This window comes from Larus michahellis, chromosome 13, assembly GCF_964199755.1.
Source record: "Larus michahellis chromosome 13, bLarMic1.1, whole genome shotgun sequence".
Taxonomy (NCBI): domain Eukaryota; kingdom Metazoa; phylum Chordata; class Aves; order Charadriiformes; family Laridae; genus Larus; species Larus michahellis.
The window spans coordinates 11,644,028-11,669,302 of record NC_133908.1 but is presented as its reverse complement, the minus strand read 5'-3'; the positions used below and the strand labels follow the sequence as shown (position 1 = coordinate 11,669,302).

Here is a 25,275-nt window from a genome sequence, read left to right as displayed (position 1 = left end):
ATTTAAACAAAAGACACACACGATGATAGGAACATAGTAAGTAGCACAGCACTTCATTACAGCTGGAACTAGTATTTATGATCCCCGAAACCAAAGATGGTCTTGAAAATTATATGCCCAAATGCGTCACTTCAAAATTACATCTTAATCATATAATGCTCAGCACAGAGCTTTAAAAAACACTGATCATCTTTTGTTTTTTTCCAGGGTGAAGAAAAGCTCTGAGAGATAATAAATCATTTAATGCATCGGTGGAAGCAGCTTACTTACGAAACAGGATTTGCAATGCAAAAAGTGAATCGTGAAGCATCACCTTCACACTTCACCCTTCCTCACGCATTGCTGTTGAAGTCTGTCTCTCCAGCTCGCCCACTGCCTCCCACGGCAGGTCAGTGACAGGGACAGTCACCCATTTCTCCACGATGCCTCTATAGGAAAGGGTTCATCCTGCCCTCCGAGCTATGTGAGGAACGAGCTAAAATGCAAGACAGTCACCCAGGACCTGCCAGTGCTTTGAAAGCTCTAGACCATGCTGTACGGAGAAGTTAATCTAGTAAAAATGCTTTGGACGCACAGTCACAGCCCAAATAAAGTTCTTCACCAAGACTGAGGACAATATGTTATTAACTAAAGTTTAATTATATCCACAAACATACATTTTAGCTGAAGCATACAACCATGTCTCTGTAGATTTGTTTGTTCTTCTAGTGGTCCCATTAAGTTTTGTGTTCACTTTCATAGTCCAGAACACACGCTTATCTGGTATTAAATTTGCTCCTGTTTTGTTTCCATAGGAATTTTACTGGTTCCGTATTAATTAAATTATATCAGAAACAGAAAACACTTCACAAAGGACCCTCTAATCAGTGGCTAATAAGGGCGGGCTGCAACACAGAATTTATGTAACATTGGTACGATCATGTTCAAAAAACAAAGCAAGTGTCAAAGAACAAGCTATTGTCTCCCCATCCATCAAGATCTACTTAATTTCCACACTTAATCGTTACATTTGCAATGCTTTGGATTAGGTGAGATCGATTTCCAACAAGTATCATTCCCTGTAGATAGAAGAATTTGGCCACTTGCAACACATAGATGATGTATTTTTCTTTTTAAGAGAAATTCTGCAGGAAGAATGAGTCAGCAGCAGACACCTAGCCAGGTCTCCACAGCCAACCAACAACTGCTACCTGAGCTTTGGTGGGAAACCTTCCCACTCTCGAAGACCCCAGTATAAGTCAGTCGCGTTGAAAGGCTGCCCACTCTCCCCAAAACAACCCAGTAGCCCGACTGCCACAGAAGCAATGCAAGTAGCTCTGAATATTTTATCTCTTCCCACACTCTTTCAAATGCATCAACCCTAACTGCAAGCGAAGCGCACACACTCCATTCTAATGGAAGAGGCAGAATTCAATTAATGACACCAATCTTTAAAAGTCAGCAGAGACTGCAGAAATGGCTCATTCGGGAAATTTTTTCTTTCTGAAAGCTTCCATGCACCATAATAAAGCAACTATTGCAAGCATTTATTTATTAATACAGAAAGATTTATTTATGAGAGATCTGCAATCAGCTTAAGCTCTGAAAGCGCTGCTTGATGTAGCTTAGCCCCTGGCCAGAGTTCCTCTTCTGCTTTTACGTCAGAAAGCAGCGTCCATTAGCTCAAGGGTTAGTTGAGAATAGCCCAGGCGACACCTCGGCACTTGCTCACACTCGTGGCTGTCAAAACCGGCGGGCAGCCTGCAGTCACCCAAGCTCCACTTTTACGGATACAGTAGAGGGCAAGAGGCAGACTCCACAGGCAAGGAAAGCGGGTAGGTGGCACAGCCAGAGTGCGCACGATGGTGTGCGTGAAAGGAGACAGAGAATTGCTGCTTTCCCTTAAATTAGCATGGCAGGCAGAATTATGAAAGGCTGCTGGTGTAACGTAAGTTACCCAAATCCTGCTTTTCTGAGAGAGGAAGGCCACTGCCAGATGGCTGCAGCACAGAAGATGCAACACGAGCACATCAACAAGCCTCTGCTGGGCAGAGTACCTCCCAGAGCTACCAGCAACAGGAGTTTGGCAACAGTAAAGCCATGTGATTTAAAGCAACTGTACTATTAAGTTAACATATTTATTCATGATACGGACTAGCTCATATTTAACATAAAGGAAAGGGAACAGCACGGGGAGCTGCTTCAATTTGTAAGAGGCAGCTATTAAGAAGACAACACTAAGAAGTGGGGAAGTTTTCCCAATGGTTTAGCTACATTCTTCCATCATGATTTCACAAAGCCCGAGGAGTCAATAAAAGCATATTTTAGGTCTTCAAGGAAGCAGATCCACATACTGTCTCAACTCTGTCTGTTACAAGAGACAAACCGAAATTAAAGCATTGCCCAGTTCCCAAGTATCTGGATCCTAGTCCTCTTCAGCTTGGCCTTTATCAGTAGTAAACAGCCCTGGTGATAACAGTAAGACAGACTACAGCTGTCCAGAGAGATGGCAGGTACTGCACTGAACACACCACGAAATTAAACACAATCCTCACGAACACAAAACAAGCGCAGATCTAAAAGCAAGGGTAGTTTTTACCAAAAGTAGCACAGGATCATGCAACTGCTTCCTGCCGTCCCACCTCCTGAACTTCCTGCCATCCTGTCCAGGGAATATGCCTTTGTTCCTGACCATAACATGCAGAAAACAGCCATCGGCCCAGACGTGAGCACTGAGAAGTCCCTCCGGCACCATCAGAGTGCTGGGACAGTCCCTTCCCTCCAGGTTATTGGAAGTTGAGCTCTGCAGAGCAGTAGTGCTCTACCCACCACGACCTTGTGAAGGGACACCCTCCGTACCCTGCTGCTTCTGGCTCCTCACAATGAAATCACGGGTACCAAGCCAAAATTGGGCATCCCTCTCCTCAGAACACAGGGCGGGAGAGCGCTCATCACTGCCTCTGACACAAACCAGCAAAGTCAATTACAACAGATGACATTTTGCATACTAAGTATACACGTAAAATACTTTGAGATGTTAATGTTTGTCACTGCTGTACCTCCCTCAGATCCTCTTCCCTGACCCCCAGCAAATGCCGCAGAGTGCTCAAAGCAATGGAGAGCACAGACCAGAAGGCTGACTTGAAACAAAAGAGAAACGGCCCAAAAAGTTTGCTCCACCTGCAGAGGAAATGGCCAGAAAGGAGTCAAAGCGCTATTTTAAAAGTCCACCTGAAAGAATGGCATCAAACAACTGCCTAAAAGACCCTACAGTCAATAGTTATCTGCCAACCGTTGCTATCACAAGACTTGTAATATTTCTGCTAGGGCTTAGGTGCTGCACTTTCTTATCCAGGAGTCTCAGTCGTAGGCAGGAGTGCAGTTGGGCACCCGCCTCCACCATCCATGCAACCGCCCCTCTGCTGAAGACCTCCTCAGCTCCACAATCCTCAGGAACACCCTTGGGTCCTGCTGACGATGCCACGAAAGGGACAAGAGTGCTCATATAATCCTTGAGAAGCAAGTACCTGTGGGGCAGTAACCTCCTGGGTGCTGGGGAGCCCCTAAGCCACTCTCAGGAGCATCTCTGCCCACAACCCCCGCTTCCATTTCACACAGCAGTTTCTCACCAGCTGCTGATTAAAGCTTGCACTGACATCTGAAGAACTCAAAGGCAAATAAAAAAAAGCCCTGCACTTCTTAATCTGATTCATGCCTTTTTAATGACTGGAGTTGGTATCATGTGGAAAGCATCTTTTGCAGGATACTACTTTGACCACTGCTGTTCATAAATATAAAAAGACTTGCTAATGCTGTGCTAAACTTCTCACAGAAGTATTTATATCACCACCTCTCTATTTTTTTCCAACAATAATCTAATTCATGTGCCTCTTAGCTTAGCTATGAAACAGCATGTTAAATCCAAGATCGCAGCTCATTTAGATAAATGGAATTGGGCACATCCAGCGAGTCATTCCTGCTGTGACATTTCTACTATTGACAGAGTTATTTCCAGGCCCAGCGTGGGCAGGGAACTGGGAGGACTCGCACACTTCAGCACAGTCACTGCCCCTCGCTGAGGATGCACAGAACAGCCAGATTTTTCAGAAGGGAATCTACCTGGGTCTAGTCACATGTTAATAAGCATTCTGGCAGCATTTCCCAGAAATAACCTTCAACAGTTACCTAGAAACATAATCCATCAAAATAAACCTCAACATAATAAAAAAGAAGAAAAAGAAAAAAGAACTTTTATTGGTAGATTGCGTTCTAGCTATATACAGAAGAATTAGTAGACAAACTACAGTCATTGATCAAGGGAATAGCTCGAATTAATTTCAAGGTTATTTTCTTAGACAGTTATTTTATAAACACAAATAGGGCTGTCAGAAACTTTCCCTTTCCTCGTTCTTTGTCACTCTGCATGAGCTCTTAAGAATGTAGCTGAACCTTGTGGGCCTACACAGGACTTAAGAGCACCCAGTGTAACCCAAGCACTTAGTAGGTGATGAGCTGAAGTGAGCCTATTGCTCTAGAGCTTAACAATTAAATCACCCAGAATAGATTAAAATTTCCAGCCAAATACATTGAAAGTTCTCCTTCAGCGCCATACGGTTCCCCTTTTCTCTCAGGCTCCATCCCCAAATTCCTTTCTAATCTGAACAAATATGGTATTTGCATCCCCCCCACCTTTTTTTTTTTTTTTAATAAGCACAACTGCCGGGATGATGCAGATATAGCACAGTCGAAGGATTTTCTTTAGATACTCAGAGCACTCCTCATCTTCCACTCATCATTCTTCATAAAGGATACAGGAGAGTCAGTCAATACGTCGGCTGGTGCCTCTTTCTCTCACAGCCAGCAAGCCCCTGCACAGAGATTAATGCAAACTTGTACAGCAGAACCTACTGCCTCAGTGAGAAATGGTTCGTTTTGGACAGTTTCCACTGGAAGCTGTAAAGCTGCGATGCAATCAGAAGCGGTCACAGCCGTGCAGCCACACCCGGCAAAACACTTTTAGTGCTGGGGGCTCGGCTGACGTTATCTCACTGATAACCTATGTACACCCTGGGGACGTGTGTGCAACGTGCGCATCCACGCGCTGGTGTTTTAAAGGACAGAAAACAAAACTTGGCTGCAGCACGTAATTTCCCAGCACTGCCCCAGCGGCTGCACGAGGCACGCTCCGCTCAGCCGTCAGAAAGGAAGGTATGATTTAGAGGGATGCATGTGCTTTGTGTAAGTGCACACACAACAGCATGTTACTGCCCATTAACAATTTTACACCTTCCTGAAAATCGTATTGTCACCTAAAAAACCCCCACACTTGATTATTAAGACAAGGCTCTCCCTACCATATACCCCAGAAATTAATCACTCCTGTATCAGGGACGTGGTACCCCACTAAGACCCATCACAAGGTAGCTCGCTTCTGGAAAAATAACGCTATGGGTCAGTCATAAAGATACACAACCCTTCTCTTCAATAATCAAGCATTTATCGGATCTGGCACACACATTCAACTCATGCTGACAATCAGTCTGGTTGGGGAGAGATGGTGGGGGCTCCACCTGGAGTGGGTTCTCTTCAAATCTGTAAAATTCTGCGTTTGGCCTCAGTGGAATTACGATTAGACCCTAAATAGGTCCACCCACAACGACACAGGAAAACTTGCAATGGATGAAGGAAGACAATACAAGGAAAAACAATCTCAACGCAGGATAGTTTCGTCAGATAAGGGTATATTCTATGCAATAAAAAGAAGCTAACATCATCCTTATCTGCATTACATCAAATATCTTTCAATTCCAAAAGCCCTTAAGGCTGCACAGTTTTCAGTTACCTTTTCCCCCACTTCTATTTTCACTAGCATTAATACTCTTCCTCAGAAGTCTGCTGTCAGTCGCTGCATGGTCTCTCTGGATATCATGAATTAAATTATTGGTTTTTCTGACTTTTTCTACCGTTAGAAGGACATTTATCAGGTTAAGTCCAGATTTCTTTCCCTGTCTTACCAGCAGAGTTTTGGATGACTAATCAAAAGATTGAATATATTTTAAAGATCTAATTCCCTTCACTATTTATACTAGTCAATGTCACTTTGACACTATTCTGGCTTTCAACTGAAAAAAAACTTTCTGACTTAAATTCCCTTAAAATGAACACGCTCTCATAAGCGGACAAGAGTGCTGTTCGCTCCATCTTTCCCTCCCCAAGTTAGCTTCAGCTGTCACCAAAAAACACAGTAAGCATTTTCCTTCTTGGGAACTATGTGTTCCTGCAGTTATATTCAGTGGACCAGAAGAGTCTGGCATCAGAAAAAGAACTATCTGATTTCTTGGACTCACTGCAAGAGAACCTGTCTTGGCCAGATACAGTTATTACCACCAAGAACCAAGAAATCAGTTAAATTAAAGATACCGTGGGCAATGAATATTGGCTCTACAAACAATGATCAAGCATTTACCCACTAGAGATAGAGCTTTGGGGTTCTGACTGCTCTTTAAAGGGTGTTTCTTCCTGCAGTTATAAATAACTACGAGCAAAACACTCACTTTGTAAGTTAGCATAAAGATTTTCAGAACTGCCATCCATGAATCGCTACCACTATTTTAGTAAATGGAAAGCAGTCAACAGCTCTTGAGAACTTTTCACATTTGTCTCTGTTTGCAGTTTGTTCAGATCTGAGAGTGCATTTCAGCTTAACTCAGACCGAGCATTTAAGTCAAGGTCAAATTTACTATTTTTGACATGATTTGCATTGTCTTCTTTCACCTACACCCCCTGTAATTTCTGTTTCTATGCCAAGTTATGAAGAGGGCAATATGGCCTGCAAAAGCAGCTGCAGCTTACACCTACCTTGAGATACTGGAACCTGTGAGTGCCCCTGTATGGCAGGGGAGGGAGAGCTGCCCTGTTCAGATGGCTAATCCTTGTGTGACAAGACTTCGATGCTGCAGAGAACACTACCGCTGGGCAGCAGTGAGGAAAAAGTACAAAAAGACCAAACGGATGGATACAAACAGTCTTCTTAAAAATCTGCCGAAGGCAAGTGTTTTCCACAGATCATTTCTACCACGGTTTCCACCTTTTGCCTCACCACACGGAAGCCCAGTCCTCGGGCAGAGAAAAGATCTCTGACGACTTCCAAGCCAGTCAGGTCTCCGTCCAGATCTGCCTCTACTTTAAGTGGCCTTCTCTCACTTCATTAACTGCCCCTTTGCCATCAAACTATTAAGAAATGGTAAGAGCAGCCCTGCAAGCACGTGCCTTGCTGTACCCCCCAGGAAGGGTCCTACCTCCATTTCACAGGAAGGACACCAATGGGGATTTTACTGAATGTCACAGTGCACAGCACCTGCTCTATGCTATGCTCAGGACAACCTTCTCTATAGAGCTTTTCCATGAGGGGTTGTTCATCAGGTCTTATTTTTAAAGAATCTGGGCCAAGTCATCCCTGCTGTAGCTTTAATGACGTCAATGAGCTACAGCAGGGGTGAAATTGGGCCATTATTTTTTATGTCCATATGTCATGTGCCCATTAAAGGAAAAAAAAAATGCAAAAGAAGATCAAGGAAGAAAAGTTATTGAATCAAAAGACTATCCTGTGCAGAGATTAACATCTAGATGTGGAATGTTTCTCTTTTGTTCCTGCTGTACATTTATAAATATAACAGTTTATGGAAAAAGAAATACTTCTGTAGTGTCAAGGTACAACGCGAGTTCTGTAGTGACAAATTATATTCAGTTTTTGTATCCTGTTTTGATGAAAAAAATAACAAAAAATCTTTACTGGGAAAAGGCCTCTTCAAAACTCAACAAAAGTAAGACACAGTTGCCAGTAACTGTTAGTTTCTCCATTGTAAGCCAATATTAATCACACTCTGCATACCACCACCCAGTAGTAAAGCCCAACGGACCTTGTTCTGAGCTCATTTCTTAGTAAATCCAGAACAGGATTATACAAATACCAAAAGCAAAATTATGAAATATAAGTTTAAACCTAAGCAGTGTTTTCTGTGAATATTCAAAGCCTCAAACACCAATGTGGAAAGGGATGCAGCTGAGGAGACCTAGCCTGCCAGATGTAGGACACCAGTCGTGAACAACGGCAGTAACAGCAACCGCAACGCATCGTGCTGATTCTGTGATGATTTTCAAAGGCAGAACAGTATCATTTATCCTGAACGAGTGTGCACACATGTTTTCCACCCAGCGTGCCCCAGACCACCAGGTACTGCCCTCGACTCAGGCTACCCAAACCACAAGATGCATCACAGCCAGTAAGACCTACAACCAGAATTTCTCAATTTCAGATTTAAAAGTCCACTTAACTGACATTTAAGCATATGAGTAACTGTATTCGTATGAACACAGGTAAAATTACTCACCAATATGCCTTTAAAACTAGACAGCAAATTTTTCAAAAGTGTCCAAGAACAGCAGTAGATCACAGGAGCTTGGAGTTCAGGGCCTTCATTTTGTATATAACTTTTCTTTCAAAGCTTAGTAGAAGATTCCTTTGAAATACTTGACCCCAATTCTCCAAGTCTCAGCTTTAGTCAAAGACTAGGTCTTCTTTGCAAAGGCCTTTTTTCCAATTGTTTTCCCTTAGCATTAATGAGTTCTTTTTCCCACAATAAGCCAGCGCAGTTTGGGGTTTTGCTTTTTTTATTTATTTCCCTCCCCCCTCCCTCCCCCAGTTCCAGCACTGGAATCAAAATAACTTGAGATGGAAAACGTGTGACCTCCCAAGCCTTTATTTACAGTATCACAAACCACAAGGGAAGGATCTGTACAAGTTTTCCAGCTGGAATGGGAACAGCAGGGAAAAACGTGCTCTCATTTTTGCAGCCGTGATATTTAACACATCACAGGAGAGAAGGATGGGGAGGAGGTAGGAGGGTTAAAAGCAAGTAATGATGCCATGGAAATATCGGATGAAGAGGTCTCAGCCATACACAGGTAGGTTCACGTGATTACATCCTATCTCCTCAGAAATAAACAGGGTTTTATACATGCAAATGTAATTGCAAAACCAGTCTGACACATTTAATGGGGTTGCTTCTTGACTTCTACATTTATAGAAGACTGTAAAATATAGAAACCTTCCGGACTTCACCTGAATTTGTATTAGTGCTGTAATGATCTCTCTTCATGCCACCATCCCCCAAATTACTACAACAAAGTCTTTGTCAAAAACAAAAAGCCTAGAAGCAGTGGAATCTTCCTCAGATATTTAAACAGCGCAGACAAACACAAATGAACAAGGTTTAGATCTATAGAAAGTTACTTGCAGCAGGAAACTGTCAGTTAGTTTGTGGTTACAACCACACCAGTGTCACAGCTCTTTCCTCCCAGTTAAATATGTATGTCCAAACAGCTCCTTGTGTCTAGTGTTTCTATTGTAAAAGGAGGAAAACAATCAAAAGAAAAAAAAACTCACCCATATTTCCACTAGAAGTTTCACAGTGCCAGACTATACAGGAGACCATCTTTTTTGAAAAGGGATCCTTCTGTACCTTTCCAAATATTTTTGTGCTAGACTGCCAGGTCTAACTCAGCTTACCTGTAACTACCTCCTGCCTTTATGAGATCCCATTCCCTCTGCCTTACTTATTAGCAGCTCCCCCTTCTCCCTGCCCAGCACTGTAACAAGTGCCACACTAACCCACAACCTTCACACACTGAGACAGGGCAATGCCACAATTGTACTGCTCGGTTACGCTGCCAAACAGGGTTTCTCTCCTTGCCAGTACAAAAGCAGACATCACCCAGCTCTCTGAAGTCTTATCGCCTTGATCTAACTCACTGTGAAGTGTTTTGCAGTATAGTCTATGAAGGATCCAACACGAGGATAGACTTCTCTGCATTCAGTCTGTTTCCATAAACTCATCCCTTACAAGGGGTACAATCCTCATTCAACAGGTCACACAGTAAGTCCCCGGGTAAGTACAGGGCACCGAAAAAGTACGATTCAGTACAATTTGTGCCCATATAAAAGGGCACAAGGCTCTGGAAGGGGAAAAGCTTGTCACATTACACAGCCAGGGGTAGAAACGTACCTAAAAAACCACAGCACGGTGTGGCACAGGCACAAAAACAGGTGCTACAGGCAAGGCAGGGAGTGCTGGAGGGGCATTAGAAGGAACCAATTGCAAAGCAAACCTGTGCTTCCTTTTCACAGGACACCACACAGTGATGTGCACAAAGCACACCAAGCATGGACACCGCTTCCCCAGTGCGCAAGACCTCCGCCCCCAGCCTGCCTCACATCTCCTCAGGCTAAGGCACCCTGTAATTCCACCTGCTTTCCCCTCTCCTATGTATTAGCCTCCTGCCCGACATCAGTCTCTGCCTCTTCTCACAGCGAGAAACACTCACCCCTCATCTCGTCCAGGCTTCTGCAGTCACAGAACCGGTGCAAACACAAAAAGGCAGTGCAGTGCCCCCAGACAGCTAGAAGTGAGGATGCTGAGGGACAGAGCAGCAGGTACCTCCTCATTCTGCATCAGCATCCTCCATCCCCCCCTGCCATACTGCCTCCCCCGCTGGCCTCTTGCCAAGGTCCCACAGCCACGCTTCGAACACCACAGGCACTTCGAACACCACAGCTCGCGATACGTACACCTGCCCCTTAGATTCCGCTCTGCCTTTCTGCTTGCACCAGGGATTGAGGATGCCTTCCTAGATTTTGAAATCATTGTATGCAAAATACTCCCAGGTATGACTCGCAGAGGAACGCCCTCCCATCGTTTTCACTCTGTCCAGATCACAGCCTCCAGGTTTGGAAAAACAAAAGGCTACACAGGAATGCTGGCAGAACAGAGGGAAAAATTATCCAGTGCCTACAGCATTTTCCTGGACGTTGCTATTCAGCTCTTTGTTTTCATGAACGCTGCGCTCCCTGACAAGGTTTAAAACCCATTTTTCTCCCTACGTTCCTTACCTGCCAATCCACGAACGTTAGTAGCTCTCTAGTGACGCAAGCCGCATGGATTCATTCTGCTGTGAATACAATTCTGAAGGCAGTTTCCCCTCACCTGCCCAGGAAATTAATGGCCACTTGGGCACCTCTCTTGCCAAGCATCGTCAGCCCTGTTTAGTCCTTCAGGCAAGTGAAATGAGCAGAGCCACAGCCTCCGGGCACAGCAAACCCTAAACATTGCTAAGGACTGCATTTCTTCTTTGCTGTTACCGCTAATTCAGAGAAATACACTCTCCTCTGCAACAGCCTACACGGGAGCAAACGAGGAGTGCGTGACCTAAAGGAAGGGAGGCAAAGCTCTTGGGACATAGATGTTCTCCCCTCGGCACCGGAGCACAAATCCACATGGCAATTAATGCCTCTACGAGCATAAACTCCTCTGTTAAAGCTGCTGACAGCAGCTTTTCTTCCCAGAGAGACCTGTCTGCAGCTCCTTCAGAGAGCTGCGGCAGACAGAAGAGAAGCTGGCGGGCTCTCTCCCAGGGACCTCAGGTATCCCAGAGGGACACATCTCGGCACTGGGAGCAGCCTACCCGGACTGGCCCTTGGCTCTGCTAATCCTGAAGAGAGAGGCTTCAGGAAGGGAACCAACATGGGAACTGGCGATGAATTCGTTGGGAGCCAATTTCCCAACAGGAGATAACTGAGGAATTCAAATCACCCTTAGTTTTCAAGGATTTCTGGTAAGAATATTTGCATGTTAATACAGAGCTGGTGTCGCTGTGGTTTCAGTGTAACTGCTGCAATCCTAAGGTATAAAGCCAGAGAAACTGAAAACACATTTCAGTCTGGTAAGTCAACAGTCTCAGATACAAACTCATTTATCCTTTCTCTGTTCTTCCCAGAAATCTGTTGCTCTTAAAGCAAAAACCAGCAATTTTTTGAGTTTTAGCATCCAGCAGCAAAATACAAAGTTGCCCTATCACAGTATCGCCACAAAGAGAAACATCTGGTGGAGCTAAGAGTTAAAAACACCCTTTCTGACACAGGAAAACAAAAAAATCTGAATGGTGAGGAACGTACTGGAGGAAAGTAAGAAGATGCCAAACTACACAGTCAGGCTAAAGGCTTACACCCCATCTATTGAAAATCTCCTGTTCAGACACTAATTTTGTAGGCAGATTTAACATAACGATAAACATTTCTAGAATTCACACAAAGAGGTTTGGCAAGAGCCGGACACGTACACAGTGAACTCACACGCAACACTCCAAAGGTTACAGCATAAGAGAGCAGCAGGTACATGTATTCATAAAAACCATTAAAATCTCTTAAAATTTACTTGTTAAAAAACACCACAGGGTACTTGCTTCCCCCTTACACCCTCTACTGAGGAAGTTCTGCATGTCAATCTTCCTGGCAATATAAAGCAAATTTAAAGTTCAGAGGGCAAAAAAAGGTAGAAATTAACAACAATTCATATGGTAGTGCCAGAAGCTGCACACTGTTTATTTCAACACAAATAAAATGCAAGAAGATTAAGATTTTTTGGGGGGGAAAGACCTACACAAGATATAAATATACACAAAGAATTTACGTTAATCACATATCCTGTGCAGCCTTCCTCCCTTTTAATTTTATTTACTTTAAAGATTTTAAATAAACAAGGATGCTGACTAAGCAGAAAAAGGCGCAGAGCATGAGTTTTCTTTAAAAAGAGGTTTATTACTAATACAATGTCTGTGCAATTGAAGCCAACCACGTCCTGTGACTGCCAAGCCCTTCTCAAAGGCAACTCATACAGCCATGCTTCCAGACTCCATTTTGTCGCGTTTCCCCCCAGCATCTATTCAAGTGGAACCCAAGCTAAGGTTAATCCCCTCTCTCACCAGCAGCGAGCTACTATCCGTCAGACTCATTACCATTCTCCCTAGTAACATCTAAATGGTTTTCTTTAATATAGAAGAAAAAGAACAGCCATCCAGCTGAAATGCCAGAACCTACCTTCTGCAAAAAATCTCTCTAGATGCTTCTGAATGCAGGAGGGAGTAAAGACGGCATTGCTGAAAAAGGATGTCACTGTTGGTCCACATGTGTCAACATCCTACAGAAAGATAAAACACAGTTGCTTAACTGCCATGCCCATGGGAAATCAACAGCAAGAATAAAGCTGCGTTATTTTCACAGTTATACCATGCTAATGGCTCCTATGCAAACAACATAAAGCTACAACATTCTATAATTGCACATCAGAGTTTCTCTGCAGACATCCCTCCGGTATGTCAGAAATTCAATACGTGATAGTAGGCGGCAATGAGCACCTCGGGGATTTAAAGTGCGTTCCAAGCCATGAGTCATCGTCATCTTTAACTCATGGAAATTTAAAAAAAAAAAAAAAAAAAAAAGAGAGAGAAGAAAAAAAAATACACACGCGTGCGTTGCACTGGCCACTTTCATGTGCTCTCTCTGTACAGTACCATAACTTCCCCCGACAGCATTTCAGCATTTCCCTTTTAAAGACATTGTCAAACTATTTCCATGAAGGGGACATCATCACAGACAAAAAACATCACATCACAGCATTCTTCCAGACAGCTCCCCAGAGACTGGGCAGGATCCCACATTGGAAGGTGGAAACAGGGCTGGAGATGAGCTGCATTTATAAACCCCACAAGTCCTTCCACACCTGAGGAGGGGTGAGGAGAAGGCACCTCCCACCGCTGCCGCTGAGGACAGTGAGGCCAGGCCCGAGGGATGGCCAAGAGAGGGGTGATGAACCAGCAGCACCCAGGAGGACGGATCCAGCTCCCTTCCTACACAGCTTGGGAAATGTCAACCCCAGGCAGCCCATTTACACTTCATTTTCCAGCCATCAGCTACCTGCTTTTCCCCCAAGGCTGGTTTTTGTCAGGAGAGCTGAGGGCCAGAAGAAACTTGTAACCATTACCTGCCGAGCAGCTTATGCGGTTTGCTTCCTTATGCCAAGCAGCCCATTGCCTTTCTAAGGGATTCCTTCAGGCAGAGTCTCATCATTACCTCCAACCACTGGAAACTTGTTTTTAATGCTGCTTTTAAAGCATCTCGCTTGCACTTCAGGGCACACACATGTGCGCCCCCCTCTCAGCCATCACTCCCCTCTCTTCTTAGACCTCCCCAGGTATATTCACATTCCTTTAGGTCTTCTTTAATTTCTTGGCTTATCCTTGGTTTGCCAGCCCCTGCTGTCCTCCAAGCAACAGCCAGGACAGAGCAACAGCTCTCGGTAGTGTGAGGTCTAACAGGGTGGATGGAGAAGGGACGGCTGGAGCATTTCAAACGACCCGCGGGCAGCCAGCACAGCTTCAGGAAGTCGACTGAGATCAGAAGATAGCTTGGCTACACGTGTGGGGAGGACAACAGGGCCTCAGCAGCTCCCACACACTCCTGAAAACCACCCACTCAGATTAAAGCTGCCTTAACTCGCTGAACTCCCCGGCAGCAGAAACATTCCTTTCCCCTTCAGGTCAGGGAGGGCACAGTTGTCCTTCCCTGTGTCAGGAGCTGTGTTTTGCACCAGAACATGCAAATCTCAGTCCACATCCACACAAGAAAGGCATCTCCTTGACTGGGACCAGGATCCAAGCCACACCCAAAGGCTTGCAAAAAAAACCAAACCAAACCAAACCAAACAACCACCAAAAAACCCGAAAACACCAATCTACTCTGCTCCCCGCACCAAAGAACCTGAAATGCTTGGAAAAACCATTGATAGCTTTAGCTGCAATACTCTGCTTCAGTTAACAGACAGATTTATGTCTTACCAACAATTAAGAAAAACATAACGGCTCTTTACTCTTGTACCTTCTTGCCCAGCAATTTAAAAAAAATAATAGTGCTTGCACAGGTCAAGATTCATCCCGAAGGAAGAGCAAACAAATGTGAGTAACGTCTCAGGACCACTAATCTCAGAGATCTCACCAAGAGCAAGCAGCCACACAGCTTAAAAATATATTTAGTCCACAAATGCTTATTAACGTCACTTGCTGATTCACAGCTGAGCCAGTTGCATGGAGCCCAAATGCCACGTCTGCTTTCAGGCTGGCTTTCAAAAAAAAAAAAAAAAAAAAAAAAAGTTGAAAGAGTTGGGGAGAAAGTTGCTTAACCCATCTCAAAACCTCCTGCAATGCAACTATTAGATGTGGATCTGTGGATCTGTCTGGGCTGAAAACTACAGGTCCAGTCTGTAGACCTAAGGTTTACGAGTCTGATCTGAGTTTTAAAAGCAAGGGATTCCCATGTGTTAGGTCTGGCTCGCGTACAGCTTTCCACTGCGGTCTCAAAGCAGCCACCACACATCTCCGTCCTCACGCGCACAGAGGAAACGCTCCTGCCGCACAATGCTATTGCGGCGTTTGCTCAGCTTTGCCAGACGCTCTGAGTTGAAAGCACCAAATCTGAACAGCCAACCTGACCCAGCTATCCGGGATGAGCTACAATTCAGTACTTGCAACACGTGTACATAGATGCACTTGTCTTACGTACTCACTAGATGCCATTCCTTGGTGTCACCCAACTATGACTGCAGTGTGCTACAAAGCTGAATCTTAGTTTTCTTTTATTTTACTGAGTATCACTTTTGTTCCCAATATTAATACAGTCAAGATCAGATCATAAATAAAATGGACTCTGCAGGCTTAAAACAAAATTCCCAGTGAAAACCATTATTACTTTTAAAATTATATCTTAAAATCAACTGAAGAAAAATATTTGATAGATATAAACCTGCGTCACGAATTTTTGTGTGTGCTCTGAGGCAGAATTAACCCACTAAATTCCTAAGGTATCCTTTAAGCAATTTTTTTCTTCATAAAGGGAAATTTACAGTGTTTCTTCCCCTACTGTTATACACAATGCGACGATTTAAAACCCACAGGATTTTCTCTTTAAATCACCTATTCAAATCTGTATAATAGAAATATATTTAAACATAACATTTTAATCTTGCTTTGTATTTGAACTTTGAAACGCTTTTCCAGCAAAGCGAGTATCTCATTAGTCCTTTTAGCCATTCTACCACACTGATCTGCAAGTAAACAAGAATCCTCACATTACCTTCCTTTTTTAAAAAGGATTCATTATATCTACATAGTTTTTAACTCAATAAACATCTAGCCTGATTGAGTCTCACCACTTTTTAAATGTTAAACAACAACTGACTCCTCGTCAAGTGCATGTCAATATCCATTCTCTATCTGTTTTCACGAGCTAGATAATTTTCTGTATGGGTATGCAACATCCTCCCAAGAGGAACATAACCTACACCTAAGAAAATAAATTTTAAAAAATGGAGTCGGCCAGAGCCCTGCTCCATTTCACTGGTTTGGCAGAGCAGAGCGCAGTTCTCAGGATTCGCCGGGGCCTGGACCCACAGTTCCAGAAAGAGTTTCAGTGTTCGGCTGACCTACTGTGGGGGCAGTCTTGAACGCCTCACTGGGTAGCTATGCAAACCTGGAAGCGCAGACGCAAAACCTCTTCAATTGAACAAAAATCAATCTTTCTACCTGCTTTATTCTTTCTTGTTTCGGGGTTGGGGTTTTTTCCTTTTTTGTAGGCTGGGGAAGGATGACAAAACTTCTTATTTTCAGTGACAGCAAGTCTGAAACAATTATTCCAAAGAGAAAGACAAAATTCTCTACACACTTGCTAACAGTACTGAAATCAAAAGCGATTAAAAGCAAAAACGTTTCTGAACAACAGAAACTGAAAGTATTGCCTTTGGGAAAACAATAAACAGAAGCATTTTCTCTACAGTAATCACTGAAAGTAACAGATAATTACTGTAGTCTAGGACATTATGACATATTTATAAAACTTGTTTTCTGGACTAATCATACACAATTCACCTTGACTGTATTCCCAAGTCATCACTTTCAAAACTCACTGCAATTTGCAGAGCCCTAACTGATGCTATTCTTAATTTACTTATTTTTAGGTGTAAGAACAGATCACCGATGCAAAATTTAAACTTAAAAAATGTCAGTTTCAAGCCTCTTTTAGATTGATAATAATTAACTCTGTGTTTCAGATACATTCTGTGATAAGTGGTAATCAAATACACAGCTAAAACTGCTTAGCCTTTAAAATTATACTACTGAAGTGCAGGAGACTTTGGCATTATTAAACAAGGGACATGTTTGTCCAAAGCAAACCACCAGGAAAAAACAACCCAACAAAAACACTGAGAAACGTGAGTTAATTCAAGAGTTCCCAAAAGCTACAAGAACATTTTTATTATGGGTGATTTGCAAAGACAAACATTACAAACTGCCACCCTTCCTCGAAAGGCTTTCAGGGAAAATGTTTTAGCACAAACGTTGAAAACGCTACATGACACTAACAGAACTGGCATTTACCTTTCCATGGAGGGCAATTAATTATAAGATGCTTTCTGCTGGCTTCTGAAGGCTTCTCTGCTTAACTGATGTGTTGTGCTCCACTTTTCAGTCCTTCCTCCTAATAGGTATCATCACTGCCACCACTAAAACACTTTGTACTGGTGGGATGGGCAGAGCTCCCACCTCACCGCTGCCTGAACAAACACATTTGGTGACAGCCACAGACCAGGACACCCTGGCCTCACACCCGAGATCAGAGTCCTGCCGAGCAAGGGCAAAGGCAAGAGAAAGCGAGATTCGCGTGCTGTTTCTGCAGAGACACTGACAGCACTATCTTGCAGGGATAAAAGAACTAGCAAACCTGTTCCTAGCGAGCACCACAGCTGCTTTAGCTCAGCCTACTGCTTTTGCACAATCTGCATTACTAGATACTAAGCCCTAACAAGTGTCAGCTGTGGTCAAACACTGCATGCCCGTGGTTTGGAAGCATCAGTTTCAGACCACGGAGTCACAAGAGTCCTTTATCCTCAGAGAAGGTGTTTTCTGTTCCCATATCAGTTAGTCACTGTAAAATACTAAGGGGATGGAAGTGAGCAACTAAAAAGCAATAAACCAGAAAGAAATAAATTCAAAATCCTGAAGAACTCTGTAATCAGAGGAACAGGCTCCAGGATGCGCCAGGAAATTAATGAACATGCAAGATAAATGCAGCAGTTAACTAGAAAATACGAGCGGCTTGGAAAGGCACCTAGACCATTTTCCCCTGTCTGATGCTTGTAGCATCTGGACCCTTCAAAGTGCCTCTGGGGTCACGTTCCCTGAGGAGCACAGGGGTCCTGGCCTCAATGCGAGCAGCCAGACCCAAGGGGAAGGGAGAGAAAGCAAACAGCAAAACGTTTCCAGAAAGCTGCTTGGGCTCTGGACGTTGCTGTATAACGAGCTTTTCATTTGCAAAGCCCTCTCCCGCCTTTCTTAAAAGTCATTATTCCCTTATCTGAAATGGGAGACTGGGATGTGAAGTGCTACAACCCATTCCTCTGATTAAGCTGCAAGAAAAGTGCATTTAAAAAACACCAACTACGCTCTCTATGCACCCTTACAAGATTTTTTTTATGAATCTCACATCAGTCTATGTAAAGAGGGCAAAGTTCACATTTGAAATCACACATCAACAGTGGCAACCTCTTCCCCGTGTCCTCCAGAACATCTCACCTTCCCGGACAGAGGATGACCTGCCTCCACGGTGGGAGCCCAGGAATTGCAAACAGCAGCACCTGCTCCACGCTGGCATGGTATTGTTTTGAGATGGGCAGTTACAATTCAGATCTTAAAAAGCAGCTTTCCTCCGCCTCTGTTTAGAGCCAAGTTTCAAACTCCCCTCTGAGAGAAGTATAACCTACGACATTCTTTTCCCAGGAGCACAAAAGTGGGGGAGGAGGGGAAAAACAAGAAAAAGCCTCTTGGTGGGTTCGGCACCTGTGTATGGTAAAGGCACTTCACGTTTTATGCATGAGAATGCTATCACCCCTGTGAAGATTTCTAAGTGAATCAGCCAGACAGGGTCTCTACAGCCTGCTTTTAGGAGGACCTTTTTTTTCAAAAATTTATTTTAATTCAACCATTTGATTTATATTACTTTCCAGTCATTTCTAGCTGGGTATATTTCAAGCAGAGAACTCTGCATCAGCTTCCACCTTGCCCTTTCCCATATAAATGTGGCAATTAGCACAAAAAAAATTAGTCAACTATGCAGTATTTCACCTTAAATAAAGCAGCCAAGAAATAATACACCATTTAATCTGTACTTGACAGCCAGGGAAGAAACACAGCATCTCAGTAACATGCTTAAAGAGGGTTTGAAATCCCTTCGTAGACCTTGATGGAAGCCTGTCCTTGTCAACAAAACCCACAATCCATAATAATGCTCAGTATTGTGCTTTTATCCTCGGGTTTATCAGAGCTCATCTGCTGATCAATGAGGAGTCCCGTGGAATAGCACTTTGAATTTCAATGTCAACACAGCAGTACTGTGGTAATGATTGAAAATATTTACATATTGCCTCATTGATCGTGGGGTGTTCTTTTCCAACCATCTGGCTACTGGGCACTAATTTTTTTTTTTATTTTTAGGGCTTTAAATAGTTGTAAAGCAGGTTATTTGAACATCTTTACAGCTAACATCCAACATTCCCCTTGAATCAGGTTCTCCTGTTATTTTTAACCCAGAACATTAGCCATAGCATTAATCAATTTCATCCCATCTCAGGGAGGGGAAAAAAATAATTTTCTTAACGAGGACAAAAACAAAAAAAAAAAAAAAAAAGACAAACACCTGCTCCGTGCTTACCAGAATGATGTGCCAATTCAGCTACAAGGTCTCGTTTTTAATGTGACTCAAGGGTGTCACCATTTTGACAACAGATGAGTCAAATGGAAATATGTCACTCACTCCGCACTCGTTGCCAGCCTCGAGATAAAGAAACCCTGTAAGGGCTGTTTTTCCCACCTCCAGATGGAATACCTTCTGATAACTGCAATGCTAAGCCCCTGGGCTCTGTCGTGTGTGCCTGTGTTTATACTGCCTTTAGTAACTGCTCGAGTTATCCAAGCCAGGCAGTTGAGGCCAGCTGCTGCCATACAGACTGCAAGGATAAGGCTTAAACAAGCACCAATTAGTAATTAGTCTCCCTCGTCTTCCCCCGACTGGGTCTGTGCACTCGCCCAGCTCACCCGGGCCATCACCTGCAGCAGGCTGGGTACGCCTCGCCTGGCTGCAGCCTCTGCCACTCCGCAGGTCCCGAGATACCCACCAGGGTGTCACAGCAAGAAACTGCGGCAAGAAACAGGGATTTAACCTCAAGAAAACACAAACAAAAGCAAAGGGACTCTGAGCACCCCAGCACAGCACAAGCCGTTGTAGTTTACTCTTGCCTAGCTGATCCCAGGTTTCCACATAAAAATAAATTTTTAAAAATCTTTGAAAAGCTTGTCTAGATGTATTCTTCTAGAAAGTTGAACGGCAAGTTAAATAAAATATGCGGGAAAGACCGATATCTACAAGATCTACAAGTTTGCTGCAAGAGACCTCTGCAGAATACTCAATAAGAATATTAAAAAGGTGGTTCTCAAACAGTTGTCAAACTGATTTCAAGGGGGGGTTTTTGGTGTCTCCAAACCTGTTTATAATCAGAACCTAACTCTCCTAGCTACTGCTGCCATAAACTTGATTTAGGAACAATGGGAGGTCTAAAAGACAAATCATACTGTTTTTATTCCTGGTTTAAATGCAGAGTCTCTCAACACGGTTTAGCTGATGATTTTTCGTAATGATCATCATGACAAAAACGTTCTTACCTCTTTTTTCAGTTCTACTTTGATAACAAGGAATAAAACACAATTTCTGTCAGCAAAATGACATATAGACAACAGAAGAGACAGCAGGGGGGAAAGAAAAAAGTGTTCTAACATATCTACCTTTGATAATACAGATGCTCCATTAGATAATGAACTCCTCCCTCTATGTCAAGCCTGGGGCAACCAGATGAAGAAGACAGACAGGAGGAGGGCAGGCAAAGGCTCTTTGCCCTACATCCTCTCCGCCTAGACAGCCCAGGTATTTCTGCAGACATGGTCCAGTAAATCTGGCTCTTGACCTAACAAAGTCCACTGAAAGCCAGGCACGGAAGGAGAAGCACCTATGAAATGTAGGGAGCAGTTTCCTTACAGCTTTGCATAAGCAGCTATTGCTGTTAGAAGCCAGTTTATAAGACTCTATAACACTGAAAAGTTCTACTATCCAGAGTCTTTTCCCTCCCTACCCCGACACGGTGATGCTGCATTTCCAATTCCGCTATTTCTCTGAGCAGAGCGTCAAACGGAGATATCGAAGTGCACACCCTCAGCAAGGCAAGTCAAACCAGTTCTTGCTCTTCTAAACAAAACGATAGATCAAAACTGGGACGCCAGAGCAACACACAGAAGCTGTACTAAAAAGGTTAATCCTTCAAGTAGGCTTGCCCAAATATGCTCTTCCCTCTCACAGAGGTAGTGTGTTAGATAAACGTGCCTTTTTGAAAAGCCTATTTATAGGCATTAAATGTAAGCAAAAGAGAACATTAAAAATTATTCTGTGGTCCCAAAGCAGAAAAAGGACGCATGGTGCCCATGCTAAACACGTTTTTGAGGATATTTGCTGGAAGATGTTTACCATCTGTTGAAGTTAAAGCTTGGAACAACGTTTTACAATCCAGATACAGGTTAGACAAATAATGGGTCTCAAGAGCCTGGATAAACGATGCTTAAAAACAAGGGAGAGAGGGAAAACAGACAAGCTATCTGCTCTTGTCCGCCAGCTTGCTTTGGTGGATCAGAGGCCAAAGAGCACCATGCTAGCCCTGCCCAAAAAATAACAGCCCACCTGGAAACAAGGTTCCTTACAAGACAAGCCACCTCGCTAATACAGCCCAGGAAAACTGAGTGTTGGACTGGAAGACAGAGCAAAACTGGAGGCAGAAAGCTCTGGGATTTTTACTGTCTCTCCTCCTGGGTTGTGACCTGCAACATCTCAGACTTCTGCTCCTGGTTTACCCTTGTTTAAAACAGAAGCAATCCTCCGCCGCTTCTTGTAAAGAGCGCTGAAAGTCAGCCCCGGAGAGTGCTACCGAGGAGATGAGGATAGCAGAGAAAAAGCAAGCGAGAGGCCTTCCTCCCCCTTCTGTTCTTTTTCACAAAATATCTCTGAGTTATTTACATACTCGTATCCTGAACTCCCCCTCCGGTTTCACAGTTTGCAGTTAACTCTGCATTCTGCTGGAGATAACACATGTTTAGCTTTCAGCATGTTTAGGCTAGAACACCCTCTGAATGTAACGCCAGGTCACCAAGCCCACAGAGGGAAGTATTTCCAGCTGCAGACACTGGCTAGAAGATAATAGACAGAAATATGAGGCTCCATCTCTCCACCACCCCGAAGAAAATCAACCTACTCAGTGAAGGAGACAACTAAACAGCTTGGCAACGCCTACAACTGGTGCTCAACCTCAGATCCAGCAAAAAGATGTAAATATTTAGATTTCGATTTCATCTGATATGATAAATATAAAATGTCTATTTCCTTCTTTAAAAAAAAAAAAAAAAAAGAAAAAAGAGTAGCATTAAAATAGGTAAGCCACCCACACAGAGAAAATTATTCTGCAGCGTTTCTACCTTTAGGAGGAGGTTATTTAAGTTATTGTGTTGATCTTGAAACAAGTTACAATCACAAGTTAAGTTATTCCCACTGAATTGTCTTCTGATGTATATAAAACATAATTGCACCATGTCTATATAGAAATACCTACATAAAATTGTTTTGCTCTTCATTCCAAACAACTAGTGGCTGATGGCGGCACATTATTTTTTACCTCCTAAGAAATGGCAGGGTTCCCTACGCAGCAATAACTCTGACTCCAACCCAAATCGACTGAAAAAAAGCCCCAAAACGATCCACCAAACCCCGATCCGGACTCCTTACGAGTAACCCATACAAGACACAGCAGAAGCTGAACTGCAGTTTGCCACGGCTGTACTATAAAAACCTGAAATCCTTCCATAACCTTTTAAAGCACATAATGGAATTAAGGCCCCACTACACATCCAGAGTCAACAGCCATGCAAATATCAAACTACTTTGGAGCGGGAGATAACACAGCCTCGCCCCTAAAGTGCCAAGATATGCCAAAGCGCTCAACAGCTCAACCTGCTGATGTGATTACACGCTCCCACCCTCCCAATTAGTTATTAGTTAAAGTTAAAAGAGAAACGCCCTCTCAGGTCATTGCTCTGTGGGTTAAGTCAGCTAATATGCTTGAATTAGTGTCCCGAAGCTCAGCCATCGTTATGTAAGTGCCAGCAATCCAAACAAATCGGAGTTAACTTCCCTGTCCATTACAAGAATTGCCGCTGCAATGACGAATTACGAAACTTTCAGCTGTTCATTCACTATTATCTTTCCCAAGTCCTCCCAGTTATACTGCAAGAATCTGAGGTGCCTTCCCAGCTCGTAGCAAACTACCTCTTGTTTCATTTACTGGATTGTCCGGACCTCTGCTCCCCCCACCCATGACGAGAGTATAGGAACTGGTGGAAAACCCCTGAGTAGAAATCCCAGTATCTGATCTCTGATAGGAGACCGAGCTGTTTAAAGAAACAGAAAAGGATGAAAAGAATGAGTGGCAAATCTCTTTTCCTCGTCTCATCGAGGGAGTCTTTCCAACTTACCTAAGCTCAACTGCTTTCCTGCAGAGGAGAGTGTTAAGGTTCCTGCTTAGAACGTCACAGCACTCACCAATCTCAGCTGTCCAAACACAACAAAGTCAGGACTGTAAAAGCTGTGCAGAGTCCTTGCTATCCAAGATACTCACTGCTCAGGGATGGGGTTTTTTTGTGAAAAAAACCTGAGGTCCACGAGGACGCAGATTTTGGGATGGTGTAGCTCTTCAAGTCTGTCTGAGCAAGGTTTTCCAGAGGCTGTTTCAAAGTCAGAAGAAAAAAAAAAAAAAAATCTAATTTGGAGTTCTCAAGCACTAGCTCTGTAAGGAGAAGCCGAAGATCAGCCTTTGCTATGACAGTTGTTGGAAGACCGAGCCGCTGCTGAGGGTGCCCGCGCTCCTACCCGGACAGCTGCATTCTGCCCAGCGCACTTCTTAATCAGCCGAGGTGTTTGCTTTCCGTTCCTGCCCTCGGTGGCACTGCGGCTGCGGAGTCAGAGTGCTGGTATGTGCCCTCCCGCCAGGCAGCGGCCAGGAGGACGCAGGAGCAATGACCCCGACACCTTCACTCCTCAACTCGAGAGCACCCTGCCAGGGCTGACGACTTGGCTGTAGCTTTCTGTGCCGTTCATTGACCTGGGCTGTGTTAAGCTCCAAACCCAAGATAATTCTACCCTTGTGACCATCTGTCCCTTGCACATGGAACCCCACACGCAGGAGTGGGTTTTCCCTCTCAGTGAGGGACACAAAGTTTCCCCTCCTGGACGGCCTTTCATTGCAAAGCCAGCACCTCCTTTGCTGGGATCTCTCAGATGTGCCGAGGCTCTCCAGGGCAGGTTTTAGCCCTATGCTTATGAGATTTCTTCCTGTTCTTTCATGACAAATCATAGAATCGCCTAGGTTGGAAGGGACCTTTCAGATCATCGAGTCCAACCATCAACCTAACACTGACAAAAACTATCACCAAACTGTATCTCTAAGCATTATGTCTACCTGTCTTTTAAATACCTCATCACGCAGCTCCCTGCACCCACACATGCTCAATAACTATTTGTCTCCACTTGCCTAAGCAACCTCTTATTTCTTCTCCCCTCTGCAGCTCGACCCTGTGTCAGCCACGCTCAGGAAGGGCTGCAGGACAGTGGGAAGCAGCTCTGCCTCCCGATACTGCCCTCCCGCAGGAGGTCCCTTGGATCCCCACAGCCACCCTTCAAAAAGAAAGATAACTTTTTCGCCACTGGTTTCTAAGTAAGTCCATACTGGGATTTACTGAAGCATTTTACTGTGAGCGTCTAAGGATTTATTTTAATTTAAAAAAAAACAAAACACAACCTTGCTTATGGAAAATGCTCGAGTATGACTTCAGGAGTTCTGTGTATTGACTTGGCATCATGCTGATTAAAACTCCCTGAAGCGCTAAGATCTGAGTTAGCCCCATGCTAAATTATTTTGTACTTCTTAACATTACGAACATCTAAATATCATTCGTTACTTTGCTCATTTAAGATTTCGCAGGACTCCTGGCATTGACACCATGATTAGAGAAGCCACATTCCCTTTTAGTTCGTGGGCGAGTTCACACAGACTCCTCTGCCCAAGAACAATGTTGTGGCATTTGGGTTTCCTCCAACAGCCAGGAAACAAAGTTATAAATAAAGTGTTTTATATATATCCTCCCCCCACATTAATTACTCCACTTCCATTCACACTGAATACTACAGAACATTTTTGTTTATAAGATGCTTTC

The 25,275-nt window shown here is 43.8% G+C and overlaps 1 protein-coding gene across 14 annotated transcripts in view; it reads right to left on the bottom strand.

The window, feature by feature from the left end:
- PITPNM2 (phosphatidylinositol transfer protein membrane associated 2) overlaps window positions 1-25,275 on the bottom strand; it is a 137,127-nt gene that overhangs the window by 107,649 nt on the left and 4,203 nt on the right. For 8 of the 14 annotated variants that reach the window (XR_012589821.1, XR_012589822.1, XM_074606945.1 and 5 more), the window contains exons 1-2: window positions 23,539-24,001; window positions 12,911-13,010 (exon numbers count right to left, since the gene is read on the bottom strand). The exons of 1 other annotated variant lie outside the window; for it this stretch is intronic. The gene's annotated coding sequence lies outside the window, so the exon portion shown is untranslated. Of the gene's footprint in view, window positions 1-12,910; window positions 13,011-13,099; window positions 13,132-17,298; window positions 17,429-23,538; window positions 24,002-25,275 lie in introns of those variants that run through there. 5 more of the 14 variants (XM_074606936.1, XM_074606934.1, XM_074606941.1 and 2 more) reach the window with 3 other exon arrangements.